We start from the raw sequence: 20,544 nt of genomic DNA, 5'->3' as shown, positions 1-20,544 counted from the left end.
AAAGAAAAATACCAAACATCTTTTAAAAGTCTACACTAAAAATTAAATAGTAGGGGCTGGACCCGTGGCTTAGCGGTTAAGTGCGTGTGCTCTGCTACTGGCGGCCCGGGTTCGGATCCCGGGCGCGCACCGACGCACTGCTTGTCCGGCCGTGCTGAGGCCGCATCCCATATACAGCAACTAGAAGGATGTGAAACTATGACATACAACTATCTACCGGGGCTTTGGGGAGAAAAAGGGAAAAAATAAAATTAAGAAAAAAAAGTGAAAAGATAACTCACAGAATGGAAGAGAAATTAAAAAAAAAAAATTAAATAGTAGGGGACAGGAACAGTAATCAGTGTGGTAACTGCCATAAAGAAAGATATAAAGAACAATGCAGTAGAATAGAAAGCTAAAAAATAAACCCTCATACATGTGATCAAACGATTTTTGACAAGGGCACCAAGTCCATTCAATGGGGGAAAGGACAGTGTTTTCAAGAAATTATTCCAGGAAAACTGGATATCCACATGCAAAAGAACGATGTGTTACCCACAGCTTACACTGCATACAAAAGTTAAAATGGATAAAAAGCCTAAATATAAGAGCTAAAAATACATGAATGCTTTTGGTGTCATATCTAAAAATCACTGCCAAATTCAATGTCATGAAGAAAATGTAGGGGAAAATATTCATGACATTGGATTTGGCAGTGATATTTTGGATATGACACTAAAAGCACATAAAACAAAGATAAAATAGGTAAATGGGACTCCATAAAAATTAAAATCTTAGCATTAAAGGACATTAACAGAGTGAAAAGGCAACCCACATAATGGGAGAAAATATTTGTAAATCATATAACTGATAAGGCTTAATGTCCAGTATATATAAAGGACTCCTAAAATTCAACAACAACAAAACAAACAACTCAATTGAAAAGTGGACAAAAGACTGTAATAGATATTTCTACGAAGAAGGTATACAAATGGCTAACAAGCACATGGAAACATACTCAACGTTACTAATCATTAGGAAAATGCAAATCAAAATCGTAATGACATACTACTTTACACCCCTTAGAACAGCTATTCATCCAAAAAGCAGAAAATAAACGTTTGAGAGGATGTGGAAAGCTGAAACCTTGTGCATCGCTGGTGGGAGTGTAAAATAGTATAGGCACTACGGCAGACAGTATAGCAGTTCCTCAAAAATTAAACACAGAATTGCCATATAATCCCGCAATTCCACTTCTATGTATATACCCAAAATAATTGAAAGCAGGGATTCAAATAGATATTTGTACACTAATGTTTGTAACAGCATTATTCACAATAGCCAAAATGTCCATGGGGTAAACAAATTGTGGTACAAATGTTTCTCAACTTACGGCGGGGTACATCCCAATAAACCCATCATAAATTGAAAATATCGTTAAGTTGAAAATGCGTTTAATATTGTCTCCAAAAAACGCTGGCAACGCAGAACACTGGAGAGTATCAGTTGTTTCCCCTCGTGATCGCATGGCTGACTGGGAGCTGTGGCTCGCAGCGCTGTCCAGCACCATGAGAGAGTTTTGTACCACATATCGCTGGCGGGAGAGAAGATCAAGATGCAGAATTCGAAATTTGTTTCCTACTGAATGCTCATCGCTTTTGTACTATAGTCAAGTTGAAAAATTGTAAGTAGAACCATTATTAGACGGGGACAGCCTGTATATACACTACAAGGGAATATCATTCAGCCTATAAAATGAAGTTCTAATATTTGCTACAACATGGACGAACCTAGAAAAAGTGCTAAGTGAAATAAGCCAGACACAAAAAGACAAGTATTGTATGATTCCACTTATATGAGGTGTCTAGAGCAGGCAAATTCATAGAGACAGGAAGAATGGTAGTGCCCGAGGCTGAGCAGAGGTGGAAATGGGGAATTATTGTTTAATATGTACGAAGTTATCATTTGGGATGATGGAAATGGATAGCGGTGATGGTTGCACAACAATGTGAGTGTACTTGATTTCACTGAATTGTGCATTAAAAAAAGTTTAAAATGGTAAATTATATGTCACGTATATTTTACTACAATTAATAAAATGTCCATATGCAAAAACAAGGCAAGTCTGAGAAACTGTCACAGTCAAGAGTTGCCAAAGGAGACATGATGACTAAATGTAATGTGATAACCTGGGTGAAATCCTTGAACCAAAAAAGGACATTAGAAAAAACTGAAGAAATCTGAATAAAGTATGGAGTTTAATTAATAATGTATCAATGTTAGCTCTTTCATTATGAAAAATGTGCCAACATAATATAAGATATTAATAATTGGGGGAATTTGGTGTGGGGTATCTGAGGACCCTGTACTATTTTTGCAACTTTTATGTAAACCTAAAACTATTTTATAAAATAATAAAAAATTTGGGGCCGGCCTGGTGGCGCAAGCGGTTAAGTGCGCGCGCTCCGCTGCGGCGGCCCGGGGTTCGCTGGTTCGGATCCCGGGCGCGCACGGACGCACTGCTTGGTAAGCCATGCTGTGGCGGCGTCCCATATAAAGTGGAGGAAGATAGGCACAGATGTTAGCCCAGGGCCGTCTTCCTCAGCAAAAAAAAAAAAAAAAAAAAAGAGGAGGATTGGCGGATGTTAGCTCAGGGCTGATCTCCTCACACAAAAAAATAAATAAATAATAATAATAATAAAAAATTTATTTTAAAAAAAGCCAAAAAAACTAAGAGGGAAACAAAAGAAGATCATAGAAGTCAATCCTATTCTGAGAACACACTTGAAAATTTAAGAAAATGACTATAATTCTTACAGGAAATTTTAAAAAGATACGAGACACCTTTATAACAAGAACACAATTATTTCTTAATAGCATAATTTAGATTATTATTAGAAATAGTAAAATCATTATATTAAAACAGCAGAATTCTGATTACAGAAACAAAATTTACACTCAAGGAGCTAGACAGTATGCATAAACATTTAATACAGATAAAGATAATCAAAGACCAGATGACCAAAATGGAAGCCAAGAAGCAAAGATTAACACTCTGAAAAATAGGAGGTTCATCGAACAAAATTTGAAAATATTAAGGAAATATCTAATTGAATAAAAAATCATTGCAAAGTTAACTTTCTCTGCAGGCAATTAGACTCTTAACTATACACCCAGGACAAATAAATCTGTCACAAGGAGAGGAGACAGTTAAGGCAGCTGGGCCATGATCTATTCACTCCTTTTACTGGGAATTCCCCTGGGGGGAAAAGGAAGGAAAGTGAACTGGTCTATACTTGCCAACTGGAATAATTACATTTGCTGGGAAGAAAACATCTTATACACAGAATAACCTTAGCACGTGGTCCCAGCTAAAGGAATACTTAAGGGCAAATAAACTCAGAAGCCATGGTTTCATGAGGCAAGGTTCCTTAGAGCACGTTACATTTCTCTGAAGTTGAAGTGTGTCTTGTGTACGGAACACAGTAGTGTTTTACTTTGTGTTCAGTCTAAAACTTCGCCTTTTGATGGAAGTGTTTATTCCACTCTCATTTAACGTAATTATAGATACAGCTGGATTTACTGCTACCTTTTACTATATGTTTCTATTTGTCTCATCTCCTTTTTGTTCTCCTACTTCTCTTTTATTGCTTTGTTTTGTGTTAGAGGGAGATTTTTAATATAATTTTAATTCCTTTGTTGATGTTGTAACTATTTTTTCATTTATTTTCTTAGTGCTTGCTCTCAGAATTACGTATCTTATCTTCCCCAAATCTACTTCAGATAAATACTGACTTAATTCTGATAAAGTATAGCAACTTTGTTGCAATATAGCCCTGTTTCCCTCACCTGTCTTTTGTGCTATGGTTGTATAATAAATCTAGATTACATCTATATTAGTTATAAACTCGACAGTGTAATGTTATAATTATTGCTTTATACATCGTTTAAAGAAAATGATATACATATATCCACATAAACCTTTATGTATATATTCATTTTATATTTATATATCCATTATATAAGCATATATATAAGTATATATATATATACTTTTCTTTATATTTATGTGTGTGTATAAACACACACACACTCAAGATCTTATATTTACCCATATATTACCGTTTCTGATCATCTTCATTCTTTCTTGTATATTTAAGTTGATGCTAAGTATCATTTTCTTTAAGCCTGCAGAACTTCCTTTAGAATTTCTGGTAGAGCAGGTCAGCTAGTAATGAATTCTCTCAAATTCTAATTTATCTAGGAATATATTTATTTCTCTTTCATTTTTTTATTCTGGTAAAATATATATTACATACAATTTACCGTTTTAACTATTTCAAGGTATTAAATTCAGTGGCATTAAATATATTCACAATGTTTAGTAACTGTCACCAATATTTCCAGAACTTTTTCACCATCCGAAACAGAAACCCTGCACCCATTAAACAACTCTCCATTGTCTCCTCCCGGCAGCCCCTAGTAATCTCTATTCTACCTTCTGTCTCTATGAATTTGCCTCATTTAGGTACCTCCTTTTTGAAGAAATATCTACTCAAGTCCTTTACTCATTTTTTAATTGGGTTGTTTTGTTGTTGTTGAGTTTCAGGAGTTCTTTACATATTCTGGACATTAATTCCTCATTAGATATATGATTTACAAATATTTTCTCCCACTCTGGGGATTGTCTTTTTTATTCACTTGATAGTGTCCTTTGATACACAACATTTCTAATTTTGATGAAGTCCAATTGATTTGATCTTTTGTTACCTGTGCTTTTGGTGTCATACCCAAAAATTCATTGCCAAATCCAATATCACAGAGCTTTTTCCCTATGTTTTCTTCTAAGAATTTTATATTTTTAACTCTTGCATTTAAGTCTTTGATCCATTTTTAGTTAATTTTTGTATATGGTCTAAAGTATGGGTCCAACTTCATTCTTTTGCATTTGAATATCCAATTTCCCGAGCACCATTTATTTACAAGACTGTCTTGTTCTCATTGAATGGCCTTGGCACCCTTGTCAAATAACAATTGATCATATATGTGAAGATTTATTCCTGAGGTCTCTCTTCTATTTCATTGACCTATATGTCATCCTTTTGCCAGCTCCACTCTGTATTGATTCCTGTAGCTTTGTAGTAAGTTTCAAATCAGGAAGTGCGAGTCCTTCAACTTTTTTTTGTTTTTCAGGATTGTTTTGGCTATTTAGGGTCCCTTGAGATTCCATATTTTAGGATAGGTTTTAGGATATAATTTTAGGATGGTTTTCTCTATTTCCATAAAAACACAATTGTGATATTGATAAGGATTGCATTGAATCTGTAAATCTCTGGGTAGAACTTTCACCTATAAAATATTGTCTTGCTATCCATAACCATGAGATGTCTTTCCCTTTATTTGTATCTTTAATTTCTTTCAGCAATGTTTTGTAGTTTCCAGACAGTCTTCTGTCTCCTTGGTTAAATTTATTTATAATTATTTTATTCTTTTGCTGTTATCATAAATGGAATTGTTTTCTTAATTTCATATTCAGATTGCTCAATGTCATCGTATAGGAAGGCAAATGATATTTGTGTGTTGATTTTGTATTCTGCAACATTGATGAATTTGTTTATTAGCTTTAACAGTTTTTTTGTGTGTGGAATCTTTAAGGTTTTCTACACATAAGATCATATCATCTGAGAACAGAGATAATTTTACACCTTCCTTTCCAATTTGGTAACTTTTATTTCTTTTTCTTGCCTAATTGCTCTTGCTAAAACTTCTAGTACTATGTTGAATAGAAGTGATTAAAATAATCTTTGTCTTGTTTCTGATCAGAGGGGAAAATCTCAGTCTTTCACATTGAGTCTGACAGTAGCTGTGGGTTTTTCATATATGACCTTTATCATGTTGGAGAAGTTTTATTCTCTTACTTGTTGTTGAGTGTTTCTGTGATGAAAGGATGTTGAATTTTGACACATGCGTTTCCTGCCTTAATTGAGATAATCCTGTGGATGTTTTTCCCTTCATTCTATTGATTTGGCATATTACATTGATTGATTTTGATGTTAAACTATCCTTGCATTCCAGAAATAAATCTCACTTGGTCATGCTGTATAATTCTTTTATTATGTTGCTGAATTGTGTTTGTTAGTATTTTGTTGAGCATTTTTGCATCAATATTCATAAAGTTTATTGGTCTGTAGTTTTCTTTTCTTATATTGTCTTTGTCTTGCATTGGTATCAGGGAATGTTGGGAAATAAATATAGAGCTCAGCTGGGCTGCTGAATTTACCAACGTCAACCTCCTATTCCTTTTGACTTAATGGACTTTTTTAAAGTAAACTTTTTGTTGAAGAATAATATATATACATCATACATTTCCCAACATAAAATATGTTGGAAAATGTTTGCTCCTCTACTATTTTTTGAAATAGTTTGTGTAACATTTGTATTAATTTTCCTCCAATGTTCAAGAGACTCTAACAGTGAAGCCAGTCGGGCCTGGAATTTTCTTTGTCAAAAGTTTTTGATTACTGGTTACAAATTTTTAACTAATATAGGTGTATTAAAGTGTTTCTTAACCTTGGTACAATTAATATTTGGAGCTCAATAATTCTTTTTGTGGAGGGCTGTCCCATTTTTTATAGGATTAAAAGATGTTTAGTAGCATCCGTGGCCTCTATTCACTAGATACAATAACAACCACTCTCCCCTAGAATTATGCCAAACAAAAATGTCTCTAGATATTGACAATAATCCTCAGTGAGAAAAATAATCTCTGGTTGAGAACGATTGATATTAGAATTTTTTCCTTCTTCTTGTGACAGATATGGGAATTTGTGTCTTTGAAAAAATTTGTCCCTTTCTTCATATTATCAAATTTATTTGCTTATAATATTCAGTTATCTGTTCTTATGACCCTACTATCTATATAAAGTTCACTGCTGATATTAGTTGTGCTTCCTCTCTCTCTTTAATTAATCTATTTAGTCTAATTAGAGGTTTATCAATTTTATTAATTGTTTCAAAAATTAAAATTTTGATTTTATTGATTTTTCACTACTACTTGTCCATTTTCATTGATTTCTGATCATACTTTTACTATTTCCTTCCCAATAACTTTGGTCTTGAATTTTTCCTTTTATGACTTCTTAAAATGGAATCTTAAATTGTTGATTGTGAAAAATTTTTTTAATACAAGCATAAATTTTTCTCTAATCACTGCTTTAGTTGCAACACTCAAATTTTGATATATTATGTTCTGCTAATTTCTCCTTTGATTTCTTCTTTCGTCTACAGGATATTTAGAACGTCTTAATATTTAAGTGTTTGAGTATCTTCCAGATTTTTTAAATTATTTATTTATAATTTAATTACATTGTGGTCAGAGAACATATGTGTATAATTTCAGCCCTTTGTACTTATTGGGACTCGTTATATAGCCCAGCATACAGTCTATCCTGATTAATCTTCCAGTACACTTAAATATAGTGTGTATTATGCACTGTCAAGCATACCATTCCATAAGGATTAATTAGATTAATTAATTGGTAGCAATGTATAAATATTCTATATCTTTCTTATTTTTGCCTACCTATTTTCTGCTTTACTGAGAGGCAAATATTAAAATCTCCAGCTATAATTATACATTTGTCTGTTCCTCACTTTAAAATTGTTGGGGTTTTTTTCTGTATCTTTTTTTTACCCTCCCCCTGTTTTTTTTTGGTAAGAATGTTTAAGTTCTACTTTCTTAGCAAATTTCTATTATACACTACATGTATTATAGTCATGTTATGCATTGGATCCTCATACATTATTCGTCTTATACCTGAAAGTCTGTACCCTTTACCAACGTCTCCCTATTACCTCGCCTCCAAGCCCTGGTAACCAGTTTTCTACTCTCTGTTTCTATGAGTTTGACTTTTTTTTTTTTTTAGATTCCACTTATAAGTGATATCATGTGGTATTTGTCTTTTTCTATCTGGCTTATTTCACTTAGCATAATGCTCTCCAGTTTCACTTGTGTTGTCACAAACGACAGGATTTTTTTGTTTTTTAAGGCTGAATAATATTCCATTATATTTATAATTTCCTATATATATAATATTCATATACATATATATTCACGTTTTATTGATTCATTCATCCATTGATGGACATTTAGGTTGTTTCCATGCCTTGGCTACTGTGAAGAATGCTGCAGTGAACATGGGGGTACAGATATCTCTTTGAGGCAATGGTTTCATTTCCTTTGGATATGTACCCGGAAGCAGGATTGCTGTATCACATGGTAGTTCTATTTTTAGTTTCTTGGGGAACATCCATACTGTTTTTCAAATTGGCTGTATCAGTTTACATTCCACCAACAGTGTTCCCTTTTCTCCTCGTCCTAGCCAACATTTGTTACCTGTTGTCTTTTTGATAAAAGCCATGCTAACATGTGTGAGGTGATATCTCATTGTGGTTTTGATTTGCATTTCTCTTACGATTAGTAATGTTGAGCACCTTTTTATATACCTCTTGGCCATTTGCATGTCTTCTTTGGAAAAAAATGTCTATTCAAGTCTTTTTCCCATTTGTTAATTGGCTTATTGGTTTTTTTTTTTTTTTTTTGACTATACGAATTCCTTGTATATTTTGGATATTACCCCTTTACCAGATACGCGATCTGCAAATATTTTCTCCCATTCAGTAAGTGGCCTTTTCGTTATGTTGATGGTTTCCTTTGCTAGCAGAAGCTTTTTAGTTTGACGTAGTCCTACTTGTTTATTTTTCCTTTTGTTGCGTTTGGTAGCAAATCCAAAAGAATCACTGCCAAGACCATTGTTGAAGAGCTTACATCGTATGTTTTCTTCTGGGAGTTTTACAGTTTCAGGTTTTACATTCAAGTCTGTAGTCCATTTTGTGTTGATTTTTGTGTAAGGTATAAGGTAGGGGTTCAGTTTCATTCTTTACCGTGTGGCAGTCCAGTTTTACCAACCCCATTTATTGAAAAGACTATTCTTTCCTCATTGTATATTCTTGGCTTCCTTGTGAAAAATTAATTGACCGTATATGGTTTTCTGTATCTCAAAGCTCTGTTTTTAGAATATACACATTTAGGATTGTATTGTCTTCTTGGTTTCCTTCAAAAATTTTCCCCCATTTTATTTATTCTCTTAAACAAAGTCCAGTTACACACAGGTTAGACCATGGTGAATGCATATCTATTTAGCAAGGTGCTTTGGGAACTTTGTGCTTCAGTGCATATAGATCTACCTCCTTTCCTTCAAATGACAAGGAGTATTGAATAATATTTTAGTACTTTAAGTGAGATATAACTTTTTCCTTGTTGATAGATAGTTCCATTTGTTCCCTTTTCCAAAGAAAGCATTAAAAATAAATATTATGTGTTGTCTTACACATATGCTATTGATCTCACATTGATACTTAGTTTTGGTTAGCTGAGTTTTAGTTGATATGTACAGTTAAAATTTTGCTAGTAAAATCTGCTTTCGTTTAAAAATACTTCACCACAGTAAATTCCCAAAAAGTGGATATGAAGGTATTCATTTGACCACATTCCCAACAGCCCTTGATAATAGCAATTTTTAATTAGTTTCATAATTTGGGTGAAAAACAGGATCTTACTACTGTTTAAATTTACATGCCTAGCTACAAATAAGCTTGACATTTTATTTATATTAACTCTCTAAATTGTATGTTTATATCCTTTGTCCATTTCCAAGGATTTTTAAATTTGTAAGTGCCCTGTATATATTGTGCATTTTGATTTTTTTACTGTTCTATTCCTTGCAAATATTTTTGCTAAAACTGTCACTTATTTTTAACTTTTGATTATTGTATTTTTTCTATATGGAAGTTTTTGCTTTACTATGTACATAGTCAACCTAGGGAGGTAGTGTAGACTAATAACTAGGAAAAAAGATTCTAGATCAGACAACCTACCTTCAAATCCTAGTGTTCTTGTCCGAGTTAGGGAAATATTAGCATAAAATATCAAAGAAAACTGCTCCTACTGATGTGGGAGTAGTTATTCTTAAGCAAGACACAAAACCAAGATGCTATAAAAAATAATAGAGAGAAGAGTGAAATCTTACTATAGTTTAGATGCATTACAAGTGTCAATCACTTTAACCTCAGCAAAACTCAGGTATGATATGATCTCCATTTCACAGATCAGCCTTGATTCTAATGCTTCATAGCATTTTTTTAAAATTAATTTTTGTATGGTTAGATCTAATTTTATTTTATCCAAAAGATAGTCAAAATTCTCAACAGTATTGATTATAGCCCTTCATATCCCCCATTAATTTGAGTGCCTTTTTATCATACGTAGGTCCATTTTAATACTGTCTATAATATTACATTGACTTTCTATTTATTCCTATACCAATACCTTACTAATTTAATTACTCTGGCTTTATAATATATTTTTAATCTGTTGGAACAAGTCTAGCATCTTTGTTATTTCAAAATTTTTTTTAACAATCACCATGAATTTTCTTTTCCATTGAAGGGTAGAATTTGCTTGTCAGATGCATTAAAAATATTCCTGCTGGAGTTTTGATTGGGATTGGCTGAATTTATAGATTATCTTGAGAACTGAAGACTTTTCAATATTGAATAATACTGTTTTCTAATAAGGCATATCTCTGAATTATTTTATCATATCCTTTAAAATAATGTATAGATTGCTTTAGATAACTTTTGAGCATTTCTAATTAAGTTTATCTGTAGCTTGTATTGCTCTAAAAAATCAGATCCTCTATACATAAATTTTCTACTTAGTTATCCCTGGAGAAATTAGATCTTTAATATTAATTCTATAGGGTCTCCTCACTGATCTCTCTTATTCTGAAATATTTTTAGTGGTTTATTTTAGAGTTTTTAGTCCTTTAGAGTTGCCAGTTGTATGGCCCAAAATAGAAATAGTGTGTCTCTTTCATTCCAATTTTTATCATAGTTTTTCTTTTTTCTTATCATACTGCATTGACCAGGACATCCACTACAATGTTGACTAGTATTGGTGACAATAATATTCTTATGTTTCTCCTTTTTAATTTAAAAATATTTTCAATTTTAACCTTACATATTATTTTGAAGAAGATTTTTTATGGCTATTTTATTCAAATGAAAGATGTTTCCTTCTATTGTTACCTTCTATTGCTCATCTTGGAGGAGAATTAAACTAAATCATTAGCCTTTATGTATCCATTAATATTATTATTTATTTTATCTTTTAACCTGTCACATCACTCAAATATATCCCTAACTTGAATTTATTTTGTGTTTCTAGCATAAGATTACACGTTCTTAATAAAACCATATGTTTAATTTTTGCAGTTATTTATCACGTTACTTATATTAGAATAATAGCCATATCCTAGAAAATAATATGGAAAAATAATTTTTAAAATTTATCTTTTTCTTCTGATTTACCCTCTGTTACTTCATTTTCTGCTTCTTATCCTATTTTTGCATAAATAGTAACCTAGACAAATGTGCTGAGATATGTAATATAGGTTTTTAAGAGCTGTATTCAGATATTGTTAGATGATATTTCAAGTTTTCCAGTGTTGCTTGTTTCCATTACATCAAATAATTTTGTCTTTTAAAAGCAAGATTACAAGGTGTTCCTGATACTATTTAGGAATAAAAGAATCCTTACTAGAAAATATATATTTTTTGTTTCCTCCTTTTCTTCTCTCTTTCCTTCTCTCTCTCTTCCTTTCTTTCTCTTCCTTTCCCTTCTCTTCCTTTCCCTTCCTTCCTTCCTTCCTTCCTTCCTTTCTTCTTTCCCTTTCTCCTCTCCTCCATTATTTATTTTCCTAGGGTAATGATGAATTTGCTCTGAACTGACCCCTTTCTGTCTCTAGTCCTTATTGTAACTATTGGAATGTATTTTCATGATGAATGGCCAGGAAAAAGAGGCATGAATGTGTAATCCATGACAATGAAATGTAGTATGGCAAAATGACTCACTGGAAGCAATGAAACAGAAGCCATTTATAAAGCTGAGCTAAGCAGGCACAGAAAAGCAATATTCTTCTGAACACAGTAAATAATTTTACTAAGCAAAACATAATAGCAACCTAGTATATATTAGGTACTATGGTAAGCACTAGAGAAGCAAAGGAGAAAAAGACTCAGTTCAGATACTCAAAGAACTAATAGCTTTTTAGGGGGGACACATATGTAATCAGAGATTTATTACAGAGTAGAAAGTATTAGATGCATGTAGAAAATGACTTTGGTAGAAAACTAAAGGTGACGCTAAAACTACCTGTGGAAATTAGGAAAGGTTCCACAGCGTTCTGGACATTTCATCTAAGTCAGATGTAATTGTGTTTGCTAAGTTTGTTTGAAAACAATTATATTTATTTTAATTTATGTTATTAAACTTACTTCATGAAACTTGCTTTATGATTTCAGTTAGGATATTTGCATTTATATGCATAGATAACCATTTCTTTATGATTTATCAGTGTGATCATTCACTCATTAATGCAGATCACCCATTCAGTCAATATGTACTGGCCACCTATTATATGCCATTACTGGGCTCAATGAGAAGCAAATCAGACTGAGTCCCTGACCTCATGGAATTTACTGTCTAGTGGAACAGACCAACATTAATCAAAATGTTTCAAATAAATGTACAGTTAAAGGACGTAAGGACAGTTTTACGTGCAACCTAAACATTTAGAGATTGATTGTATAGCATTGGGAATAAGCACAGGGACATTAAGGGCACAGGCGAAGGAGGAAGCTGGCAAAGTGATACTTGAACTGAGATCTAAAGAATACTTAGGTCATAGGAAGGTGGAAAAGGGCTCCAGTGGGTACAGGCCCTGTGGGAGAAAGCCTGGTGCTTTGAGGATAAGAAAAAGGGAGAGACTTTAAGGGAGGAAGGTGTACAATAACAACTGGAGAACTGATGTGGGCAACTGCTCTCTGGGCTCTGCAGGCCATTTTGAGGATTTCCTTCTTCAGAACAATGGGAAAACTCTGAAGGGCATTAAATGCAGGAGAAAATCGTTGATTTCCAGGTGCTGCAATGTGGAAAATGGATTCAATGTTTTCAGCTCTTCCAACATCTCTATAGCTAGTTCCCTCTACTAAATTCCCTCTTTCAAACTGCTTGAAATGAATACTGACCCTGATGATACACTAGGTAACATTTATTCAGTACTTTCCATCTCCCAGGCATTTTCTTAAGCGCTTTATGTATATTACTTTTATCTTCCCCACAACTTTATAGATTAGCATCCATTCATGTCCTCATGTCACAAATGTGGAGCCACAGGCACCAAAAAGTTAAGTAACTTATCTAAGGTCGCACAGTCATAAGATCTGTATATTAATTTGGATTTCTAGCATCATTATCATTTTTTTCCATGATGTTGTTTTGATCTTTTCCTAATATTTCCTTAGTTCTACTTTATTTCATCTCAAATTCTATCAGAAGTAAATGGAGTTAAAATATGTAATATATAAACATTTCAAATTAAATGAAATTGATATTTAAACATCCTACATTTATCTATGATTTACCGGGTTTCTGAATTTTACTAATTGGTTTAGAAAAATAGTATTATAGAGATGCAATGATATTGTGATGAACACAATTTTACTTGCATCTTTATTTAAATGAGATATTTGAGGGGCTGGCCCCGTGGCATAGAGATTAAGTGCACGCGCTCTGCTGCTGGTGGTCAGGGTTCGGATCCTGGGCGCGCACCGATGCACTGCTTGTCAGGCCATTCTGTGGCGGCATCGTCTATAAAGTGGAGGAAGATGGGCACAGATGTTAACCCAGGGCCGGTCTTCCCCAGCAAAAAGAGGAGGATTGGCATGGATGTTAGCTCAGGGCTGATCTTCCTCACAAAAAAAAAATAATAAATGAGATATTTGAATATTTTAGATACATTTAATTTTAAAATAAAGCACATTTAGTGAAACATTTTTCTCTCAGAACTATCTTGTTAAGTTCGTGGATCTCAAAGTGGTGAGACGTCCATGTGTTTATTACTTTTTAATTTATATATATTTAGATTGTCAGTACTTAAGATAGCTTTCTGTCAGATTCAGTGTTCCCATAAAAGGAACATTCTATTTTAAATGTTATATTGTACAAGCACATTACGTGGACTATATATAACATGGGATATATGTGTAACAGTTACACACTTTAAGTGTTATTTAAATGAAGAAATTTGATCTATACTATTTAAATAAAATTTATTTCTATAACCTTTCTATATAAAGGAAAAATTTTAAAACACCAAACAATATGGTATTCAAAATATAGAACTAATAGTTAAATGCAGATTAATCTTTTAACAAGAATTCCTATGCAGTAGGCAGATAGTTCCCACATCCCATTGTGATTGACAAGCCTGACATATGGAATAGTTCACAAATTCCCAGGTGACTGACAGATGGAGAATAGAAAGGCGGATAAAGTTGCCTAGAGAGCTGAGGATGATTTCATATTCAGCGGTTTTGATCAAAAGGATTCCAGATCTCACACTAAATTTAGCACCGCTGGCAATTAGTGCATGATTTATTCAGTCCTTTCATTTGCTGGTTGACAAATGGAAAACAAGCACAAAATTAAAAATAAGTTTATTTCCAGCATTTCAGATATTTAAAATGTGTGTGTCTTTGTTTGCACATAAATTAACATGAGATGAATTTATAGTGAGATTAAATCTGAACTGGGGAGGCAAGCAATAAATAAGAGCTTTTTTATGTATCTTACGGGCAGAACAGGTGTTTGAATTAAGAAATACTAATATGTTTAACAGCACGGCTCCACCTTTAGCATTAGAGAGTTGATGCTTTCCTAAATTTAGAATAACCTCTCCACAATTTAGAGTTCTTTCATAAGCTTCCAACATAGGTGACCATCTGTATGACAATATTAATGCTTTTCAGTCTGGTAATAATAAAAAACTAAAAACAACTCCGTTACCAGGCTTTTCCGCATTGCAATGAGTGACGGCAGGGGCTGTACTCTACTGTCCCTGGTTTCTGCCTCTTCGATGTTCCTGGCGAAAAGCAGCCAACACCCAAATCTGTCCCCGTTCACACATTTATAAATGGAGTTATGGAATCACAACCTTCTTGCACTCTTCTTCAACCTAGACCGCGTGAAGCTCTGTTTCCAATTTCTCTTTCTACTTCATGGAACAACAATGAGATGAGAGAGACGTGCTGATGTAAACCTTCTGTTGTGTTACTTAGAGTCAGAACACGACAATATTACTTCCACAACTGGAGGAGAGCATAACTGTAAATAGCCCCTCCTAGGGATTCAGAGGCAGGGACATTTTTAAGCTCGTTGACTGAAGGTGTAGAAAATGAATCGAGCATAATCCTCATTCTTCCAGTGGTAAAAAACAAGCATGTCTGAAAGACCTTGTGATTTCAGAGTAGGTGTGTCTGTATATCTCCCCAGAAATCCTCTTGGCACTGTCTAATATAGCTGCTTAGAAAGATGAATGAATTGCTCGAAGTACTGTGGAAATGAGAAGGATGTCTCAGAGTGGAAGTATCTTACCACTCTTAATGGAGCAGGAGTGGTCCACTGAGGTGGCCTGACATCAAAAGCAAACTAGAGCAGCCATTTATGAGGATGTGGGCAGGCTGTGGAGCACCTGAGACTTGCGGATTGTGGGGGCAGATGTTTGGGATACTTATAGGTTTTCTTATTTGATTTGTATTCTAGGTCTGACATTCAACTTTATTTGTATTCATTATTCACAGTGGGAACTAGAATGGTTTTTAAAATAGCATAAAATCCACTTAAATTATAATGGAAAGAACTGTGTGCAACGTGATGCTTTAATTACTGTTAAGCTAACCTTGGGATACGGGAAATGTCAATTTTCATTGGCCACATGAAGGCTGAGCCCAGGTTTTAGCCTGCAGATATGTGCAGTGAGTGGGGGTGCAGCTCGTGGGCACAGCTCTGCCTGAGGAGCCCCCACAGTGCTTCAAATCTGCCTTCGCCACCTCCTCACACACCTTGGGGCACCGTCACCTTTTTATTACTATTTTCTTCCTCCTCTGAAATACGCTCCTGGTTTCTCAGTGGCAGCCCAAAGATATTTCACAGGGAAATGGCTTCAGGTCAGTCTAGTTGCTTATTTTTTTCTTTCATAGAACCTCCCTGGGTGGCATGTCCTGAGTTTTCCACCCACGAAGACAAGGAAAGAGAATCTAAAACTAGCTGATACAGATCTTAAGATTGCTCTCTCCAGAACCAATTATTCCATTCCTTCTTAAAACCAGTAGCCCTAATGCTGTGCTATCTCCCCTGTCTTCTGTGTCTTCCATGTCTGTAAATTACTTTATCTGTAAACAAGCATAATCAATTTTGAACTTCCAGACCCCTGGGGCTCTGAGAACACCTTCAACAGTAAGAAGCAGTCAGTCTGAGTGCTGTGCTGAAGAGTCTGTCACTGTTCTTCCAAGGGCTTCAGGGGTGGTTAGCTATATGGATGAAGAACAATTGGACTCTAAAATCTTCCCCACTAAAAGAATGAGATTTTGAATTTTAATTTATACCAACTATGTGCAAATTTAAGCCATGTATTAACTGAGAGAAACAGAGATTGAGGTTTTTTTTCACATTGTATTCTTGTTAGAGAGTACAGAGATTCAGTCTCCATGTTGCAGTCTGGAAGCAAGTTAGGGCATATATATTCATATAGACACTTTCATTTAGTTGTATTTTTCCCAAAGATGCAGTTTCTGGAAACAACAAGTGTGTAATAATTTGGGGAAACTACACTTTAAAATGGGGTTTGCTCCTTCCTTCAGCCCAGCATATACTTTTAATTAATCTATTGAACTAAATGAAATCGCAATAGTTGATCATATTTAAACTATAAAACCCACAATCTCATATGGTTCAATTTAATGAAATCATGGTACTAGGTGGGAGGAAGGTGGTGACATTCCCACATCACTTTGGGGGAGAAAAGAGAGAGGGCAGTGCTTTCTAATAGGTTGTTTTGGATAAAGCTATAAAAAGAATCTAATTCAACTGACTCACAAAATCTTTTTTTCTCCATTGCGTACGTCCTCTTCTGCTACAAACCAGTAGAATGTTGCTTTAATATCGCCTGTATGGACTGTGATAATATAACACAAAAAAAGAAAGAAAGGGAAAAAAGTAACAATTATTGAATGACTCGTATGTGGCAGACTCTCAGCTTGGGTTTTAAAAAAACATTGACTATTCTTCCGAATTTCCTGTAGTTCTCTGAAAGAAATTTTGTTTAAAAAAATCTGACGTATATGATTAAAATTCAGCATTCGTCTAAATCTGTGCTGTCCAATATGGTAGCCACTTGCCACAAGTGACTATTTACATTTAGATTTTAACTAATTAAACTTAAATAAACTAAAATTTTAGCTCCTACAGTCATACAAGAAACGTTTCAAGTGCTCAATAGCCTCCTGTGTCTATCTATCAGACAGAGCATATATTGAAAGTATTTATGATATCAGAGACTTCTGTTGGACAATTCTGGTCTAAAATCAATCTTGCAAAGGATGTGTTGGTAAGAGTACCTTTTATAGTTCCACCAAACCTCTGGCAAGCTGTTGATCCATGTCTATTTTCAATTATCACTTTTAGAGACTAGTCACTAACATGACATGTTTCTAAAAATGTTATTTACAAAAGAATAAATACTAACTTATTCCTTCAAAGTATGTTAACATGAAATATTTAATAAACGAAGAACACCCTCAAAAGGTCTGCCTACTTTATTGTTCATATTTGTAAACTGGGCACCTTCTCTCATACTGTGCTTTTTCCAACTTTATTGAGACTTGTATATAATATTTTCTTCTATTTTAAACGTGGATAATGAATCATCTGTTCAGCTTATAAGAAAAAGAAAAAAATTTTCTTAAATAGAAAAAATCATTTCCCAAATTTTTATGTGTCCCCTAAAGCACTAATTCATTTTTTTTCAAAGACAAGAATGGTTCATGAGTTATGAATTTAGAATATGGAAAGTCTACTAGTTTCAGGAAAGTTGCAAGTGTTTATATATTTGGATTCCTATGGTAAATGCCTAGAAGAGTGTAACGCATTGAAAATATCACATATCACCAATAAAAAATAGAATGGAAACAAGGCAACTTATGCAGTGAATTCTTGACAGTAGTTACATTTCTTGCTACATACGAGATAAATGTTCTTATTTGGGGGAGTTCTAGTCCATGAAGTTTTTATCCCCTTATAACTCTTGATGCCAGCTCATTAAAACTAGAATATAATTTCCAATTCAGATCACCCTGCTAGCGTCCTTACCTTAAATATTAAGGCCATCATTTAGTTCTTCAACTTTGTTCTTATCTTGTCTTCTTATGCTAACTAATATATTATTCTCTTTTCCTTTCTATATTTTATCTCTTGTTTAGTTTGTATCTTTCTGCTCCTATAACACTGAGATCTCTTACACTAAATTTTCAAACTCAGAATCAGACTTAATATCAATTGAGTGCATACACAGGAGTTATCTGAGAATCTGAAGCAATTATTTTCTTTGAATAATTTCTAAATAACACATTTTATGGCATCAAAAGTGATCTTTTCTGGGAGGAAAAGAATAACAAATTTTCCACAGTGGTATGGAAATACAAAAAAAAACTGTTCAGAACCAAAAATTAAAATGGTGTGCCATCAAAATAGATGATAATTCAAAAAATGAAAAACTTGGAACATTTTTGTAGCCTACGCCTTCTAATTAGTGCTTTGCATATGTTTCTCCGTATGTAAATATAATAATTAATATTCTGGTGTGAAACATATCAAAGAGATGGATAAGGGAATGTATCTTTCTTAATTCGGAATGAACCATTTCGGTTGTCTGTTGGGTATGTGTGTTCTGTCCTCTTCTGATTAAGTACCTAGTATAGAATTGGAGGAGCACAATTATTATTGAGTGAATGAAAGGGAAATCAGGCTGAGGAGTTTCACAGGATAGAATATCTTACTGCTAGTTTCAGTTCATGAAGAGTTGAGGATTGTGGCCAGTTCTCCACCCACTAAAAATCCTAGCAAAAGTTATCTAATCACCACTTGCCCTTCATAAGCATGCTTTTGTTGCTATAAATCCTATATATACTCAAACATTATTGACAATGATATTCCCACAAAATTTTCAACATGTCTCCTTGCCATCTTCTGAGCAAATGCACAGATCTCTACTGCAACATCCACCAAACTTTAACCACATTGTTCTTCCCTCTTGTCTGATGAACTTCTTTTTCCACTCTGTCTTCTCATCTCAATCCACTATCCAGCATTTTTCTTCCTCACTGCTTCCCACTATCTAATGCAAAGCTAAATATAGGCATATATAATGCTTCAGCAGTCACAGCTGGTAAACTGTTACCATAATGGTTCTTGACAGAAGGGATGAAAAACCCTACTTTCTGATTTCCCTCTCTAGGTTTTGGCATTGCAACTAATAAAACTTTTTCAATTCCCAATCATAGTGAACATGGGAAAAAGTTGTCTGACAAACAGTAAGTATTGCTAAATTAAACTAAAATGTGAGGTTTTTAAAAGTTTTTGTCTCTGTTTTAAGATTATTTTACTTTGTTTTGGAATAGATTGGTTTTGCAGGCTATACTATGTCATTGTGGAAGTATTCTTCATAAATTGGGAGGAAATCCACCAAAATTTTCAAGTACATTTACCGTTCTGTTAGTACTGCCAAACTACATAGTTTCCTTCTGGTGAATTCTAAATATCACTATTACTATACATATTTTCTATGTTGGTGAAATTACCAAAAGAAGATTCAAATAAGTTATTACATGCTTGTCACCCAAAAGAGCTGTCTCCAGAGTTTCATTTTGTGCTCTCCCCAAGCACAAACAAATATCATCATTAAAAAGCGTTTATTAATCATCTCATTTGTATGGTACTGTGCTATGACATGAAGAGCAAAAGTTATAAATTCTCAGTGAAGATCAGACTTACAATAAAAACAGGCAATATATGTGTATATATAGAAACAGAATAGAAACGACAAATCAAGTTATGATCAAACCATGGATGGATACATACAGAAAGAAAGAGATCAAAGATTGTAACCATTCATGCATTGGTAGAATAAAAGCCATTTAAAAATGGAAAATTAAAACATGAAAATATGAGTACAATATCATTAGAGTGGTATATGTTTATGGAAAAGCTATCACTGTGTTCTTAAAATGAGATATCTTCAAGCTACAGACTTGAATTTCAGGAGCTATCTGAATTCTGAATAGAGACCTTGGCAAAACGGAGAAAAGAGAAAGGATTTGAGACATCTCTCATTAGTTGAGGGAGGGCTCAAATAGTGAAGTGGGGTAAATCTCTGTGACCATCCTCTCCATCCATTTTATTCCTATTTTGTACTTGTTATTCATTAACATCTTAGGAAGGCATATGTTGCAAGTCTATACAAAAGCCTGTACTAAATAAACAGATAGGTGCACAGGGAAGAAATAATATTAGTTAGAGAAATAGATATCACCACTTTCCTATCTTTTGAG

Source organism: Diceros bicornis, chromosome 40 (assembly GCF_020826845.1).
Source record: "Diceros bicornis minor isolate mBicDic1 chromosome 40, mDicBic1.mat.cur, whole genome shotgun sequence".
Taxonomy (NCBI): domain Eukaryota; kingdom Metazoa; phylum Chordata; class Mammalia; order Perissodactyla; family Rhinocerotidae; genus Diceros; species Diceros bicornis.
Note: the sequence above shows the minus strand (reverse complement) of the source record.